Source organism: Chinchilla lanigera, unplaced genomic scaffold (genome assembly GCF_000276665.1).
Source record: "Chinchilla lanigera isolate Chin_1 unplaced genomic scaffold, ChiLan1.0 scaffold00019, whole genome shotgun sequence".
NCBI classification, from domain to species: Eukaryota; Metazoa; Chordata; class Mammalia; order Rodentia; family Chinchillidae; genus Chinchilla; species Chinchilla lanigera.
In genome coordinates this window covers 20,268,385-20,273,547 of record NW_004955420.1, presented here as the reverse complement: position 1 = coordinate 20,273,547, position 5,163 = coordinate 20,268,385, and the positions used below count along the sequence as shown (strand labels likewise).

The window sequence follows — 5,163 nt, the reverse complement described above, 5'->3', positions numbered from 1 at the left end:
GTCTTCTGGAGGAAAGGGAGCCTATAAAGCTCTTTAAAAGAGTCTGAATGAGTGAGCACATGTTATTACACCCATCATTTTTCTCCATGTTTTCTAATTATAACAAGAATGTGATGGCTGGTGCTTCTGCAGCCATTCTGAAACCAAGATGGGTCATACACACATAAAGGATTGCTAAACAGTGTACAAAGACCTAAAGTCACCATTGACATGTATGTGTAATGTGCCAGCAATAGACTGCTTGCCTCCATATTTGTCATTGTTTAATAGAAAAGTGGACTTATGTTGTATATGCAGCCAATTTTGTTTTTCTCTAATTTTTAATAGAAATCATTTCCAGAAAAAATACACTGAAATGTGTCAGTGGTAAAATATCCAAAATTCATACCTACTGAGGTCTTTCCTTGAAGATCTGAGAGTGAGAGACAGGCCAGTCACACTTTCAGAGTGTAACATTAGACAAGGAAGGAACTGGACACAGAAAGCAGTGTCCTGGGTGGGACAGAGGGAGACAAGTTGTGCTTGGAGACACCAACCAGGACTCTGTTCTGGCTCAGCCACTAGGTGATCACGATCTTGAGCGAGGCACATCCTGTCTTTTGGTCTGAGATTTTTCATCTTTATAATGAGAAGCTTGGGCTGGAACAAAGAAAGAGAGACAACTAATTTCTGAACCAGGTTCAACAGGGAGCCTCACACCCACAGTGGTCATAAGTAAGGTTCTTAGAGCCTCTGTTTTCACTCCGAGACCAATACTCCTCCAACTGTCTTGCCCCTTCCACCATTCCCACCACAACGGGGAGGTGCACATGAAGTCCTCCTCACTGTGTGAAGTGCTCCCCATGTGCGTGTAGTCCTCCCTGTGTGTGTGAAGTTCTCGCCATGTATGAAGTCCTCCCCATGTGTATGAAGTTCTCTCCATGTGGGTGAAGTCCACCCACATATATGAAGCCTCTCTGTGTGTACAAAGTCCCCCTTCAGTCAAGAGGCTCTCCTCACTCCCATTCAGCCCTCACCATGTTTCCCAAGGGCTCACACTCAAGTCCAGCCAAAGCTAGTAAATTAAATGGTTCTGCTCACATGAGGCTGTAAAATAGCATTTTCTATCTGACGAGTCCAAAGAACTTCACAAAATCACATTTTCTTTCTTAAGTGTTCCGAGAAACAGCTAGTTCCCTTTGAAATGTAGAAATTTATTGCCAGCAGCCACAATAAGATTTTTGAGCTCTGAGTTCTCTTTATATTTACAACAACACAAAACTATAAAACAATTGTATGCAGATTGTAGGACAAACAAAAAAGCATGAAGCTAGGCATCCTTGGATCAGCGCAGTTGATAAATGCCACATGTTCTTACACTGTTGGCAGAAAAAGCCACAGATTTGCTTGTCAATGTCCTTGACACTAAGCCAAACACGGTCATAATGTCAGAGACACTTACTTATTGAAGGTCACAGTGACCCAGCAAACTTGTACCCAAGTCAACCACAAAATATAGGACCTCAGACTCGTTTCTCAGCACTAAATTTTACCCCCAGTGAACCCGCTGACAGTCCCTCATAGGCAAGACAAACAAGAAGCTGAAAGACAAGACTCTCCCCAGTGACTGGAAAAGCAGAGCTTTTCACCCAACAAATACTGAGCAGGTCAAGCCATCACAGATTGAGCTTGTTTGCAAAACTTGGTGCCTTAGCTAATAGGGGCAACCATATAATGACAAAGTTATGTGAAGCACAGCAGCAGAGGGATGTAGCTCTGTGATTTGGCCCTTTCCTAGTATGTGTGAGGCCCTGGGTTCAATTCTTAGCACTACAAAAATTTTTTTTATAAAAGAGGCAGAGGATGGGTGTTCAGAAATGCTGCAATAAAGAATATCACAGAAAGGAAAGTTGGAGGTGCTGTGCAATCACTGTCTTGAGGAAAGCCATGAGAATCTAGGCTAGGATTTGTGGATGGGTAGCCTAATGCTACCACCATTAGCTTTGTGGGGTTCTTTTTACTATGAATCCATTCTCAACAAGCAAACTTCTGATTAAGATTCAGCTCTTGTTGGGGGGTGCCTTCCCCAGGAGGAGGCAGTTCTGTCACACAGAACTTTGCGGTCCACTCCCAGAGGCTGTGGTCCTTCCCTGAGACTCCACAGTGGTGTGCATCAACCTTATGAGCTTGGCTAGTATGAGTCTGCCCTGGGAGAGTAGATACTTTGAGTGCTAATAAACTCAGGTCTGAGATTATATAACTGAGGGCCAGACAGTAGACCACAGTTAATTCTCCAAGAGAAAAAACACATCATTTCATTATTCCTGGAGAATAATGAGCCTGTGGTTCCTCTGGACTCCTGTGCCCACTTGCCTTGTGTTTGAATTTGCACAGGATTCAGCATGAAGAAAGCTTAAGCCCCTTGGCAGTCTTTAGCTTCTTGCCTGTATTCCTTGTTTGGGTAACCCCCACAGACTACCTTGGGTCTGGCTACCAGGGGTACACGCTGCTTCTAAAAACTCACGCTACCTCAGTTCTTGCATATCGATGTAAAAAATCATTACATCTCAAACAACCAAATTGCTAGTGCTTTACATTTATTACGCACATCACCCACAGGCAAATTTGAAAATTATAGCTCTTCTCGGGTATTTTATACTAGATTTCAAACAGCCCAGCCCAGCGTGAAACCATGGGGAACTAAAATGAGGACGGAGGCAGGAGGCAGAGCAGGATTGACTTTGTCTTCTGATTCATTGTGATGAAAAATGATTTGAGAGACACGACTAGAATGACAATAAAGTGGCTCATTGGCCTGATCGCCTGTTGTTCATAAACAGATAATAGTGCTGCCAAGAGCTTATGAGACTTAAGCCAGCTTGTGATGACCAAACAGGAGTAGTAGAGCTGTTTTCATTTGGGGATTCAAACACATCCCTAAGCTAATGTCCATGCCAATAAAATACTAAAAAATAAGTAAGTAGAATAAAGGAAGAATTCACAGCACACTCAGTGGCAGAGCAGTATCAGTAAGATGACAGAACAGCACAGAGCTACTAGCCTTTGAGAATTTAGTTCTGCAGCAACTTCCCCTTAAAGGGCCATGGCTGGGCACCTGCCAACCCCTAATCGGGAAGCACATTCTAAACTTCCTCAACATCTGCCGTGACCTTTTCTCTTTGCACCTACCTCATCTTCTTATTTTGCAAATATTCACCTAGGGGTCGCTTCTTTCCTAGTTGCTGGCCAGTCTAAGGGAGGGGCTGGGTCTCTTTCATCCATTTCCCTTGAGGTATTGGCTTCATGTATTCACCTTACTGGTGCTCAGAAAAATAAAGAAAGAAGGTGCAGGAGAAATGGTGGTGCAGCAAGATTCTCTCATGCATTTATAGTATTTTGCAGTTTCTCAAGTCATTTTACAGATCTGATCCCATCTGAACTGCCCAAAGCCCTGGAGATTCACCAAAACTATGACCCTTTACTTAGGACAAAGATCTTTTTATCTTTTACAGGCATTATTTTCATAGCTCTTCTCTAAAACGGGAATTATATTGGTCTTTACCCGATAAAGCTGCCACAAAAGCTAAATATAATAAAACACTTGATTAATGTATGTAAAAGTCCTCACAACAGAGCCCAGCACATGGCAAAGGCTACATATGTTTGTTGTTTCTATCTGATTTAATCTGGATTCAAGAGACTAGGACCTAAACGTTCTGTTTTCCCACCCAGGGTCCCCATGGTACCTTCAGGACACTGGCTTGCTGTGAACTAGGGAGGGTCAGCGCAAGCTGCTTCCTGTTGCAGCCCATCTGTGTCACAAATGTTTGGAGTGGACATTGTCCATGAGCACTGTCTACCATGCCCGTCTATCCTCCCACCTTCCCAAACAACTCCTCTTCCTCCTCCAGAGTCCTCACTTCCCTTCCAGAGGAGAGAGAAGGCCATCTGCTCCTGAGGCTCACAGCTACTCTGAATTTTACCAAATAGCTACTTGCTCTCCATGTAGAGGTAGGGCAAGTGAAGTCCAGAATGCACAGAACTGTCTGCATGCTCTCTACTGGAGAAGAGTGTTAGACCAGGTACCTTAGAAGCAGATAGGCTCATAGCAGCCAGGAGGGGCTCCTGGACATGGTGCCAATGTTGACACCAAGTGATCCAGTCCCAGAGCCAGAGGGCAGAAGGCATAGCAAACATGAACAAGCATGGCTTACACATCCTACTCACCAGAGCTGTCCTGTGTGCTGTCTGTACTGTGAATTCTTCCTCTGATTCTGAAAAGGTTAAAAATAAGGAAAATGTAAAACCATTGGACAAAAGGCAAACTCAATGTCCTCGAGAATCTGAATACTGATACTTGTTGATGGGTTTATTCTAACATGATGGAACCCTCTCTCCATTCTCCCACCCAGGCATCCTCTTGGAAGGCTGTCGTCAGATGCCACGTCCCATTAGGTCACTCTCAGAACCCAGTAAATCATCGCTCTTCTCTGGGAAGGAACTCCCACAACTTTCTCTCCTTTCTCAGAACCTTTAGTGCGTTCTGCCTTGTTACAAGTTCTTAGTCTCTATGTCTTGTCTTCTTGACCTCAAACATCATTCCATCCTGCAGAATTAACTTTGTTCTCCTGGGGGCCAAGCCAGCCCCTTCTACATGCATTTCCCTCATTTTCTCTTGGCTTTTTGCTAACCTGCCAGCCCCCAGCTGCTTCCTCATCCACTGCTGCTGAATTCCAGTAGGCCAGAGAGGCGGTTTTTCATTCCTGTGTGCCCAAAGCCTCATGCCATGTTAGTAATCATTAACTGAATTCCGTGAGAAGTGAGGTTTAGTCATCTCAAAATGTTCCTGGCACATAGAAACTTATTTATTATATGTTAATACAATGGAAAATCTGAACTAGTGACAATTTCTAAGGAAGTAAGCCTTCATTATTTTTCAAATTTATAGAACAATGCTTATCAAGAAGTAGAGAACAATGAGTGGGAGGAGGGATTCTTGGAAAAGTTTTGGTCCAGAATAGTCATGTTTTAAAACCATATTAGTTGTACAACTACCAGTCCTTAAAGGTTTGTTTGTTAGATTTGCAATATGAAGTTTAAACCTAGGGATTTAGCACTATTTAAGCTATATTTTCAGCCCTTTTAAAATCTATTTTCATTTTTTAACTTTGAGACAGGGTCTTG

The 5,163-nt window shown here is 43.2% G+C and overlaps 1 long non-coding RNA gene across 1 annotated transcript; it reads right to left on the bottom strand.

Annotated features, from left to right (window-relative positions):
• Positions 1–392: 392 nt before the first annotated feature.
• Positions 393–4,715, bottom strand: LOC106148339. The gene is made up of 3 exons (XR_001233686.1): positions 4,671–4,715; positions 4,207–4,253; positions 393–639 (listed from the first exon to the last, which is right to left on the bottom strand). It is a non-coding gene; the product is annotated as an uncharacterized LOC106148339 (long non-coding RNA).
• Between the last annotated feature and the right edge of the window lie 448 nt (positions 4,716–5,163).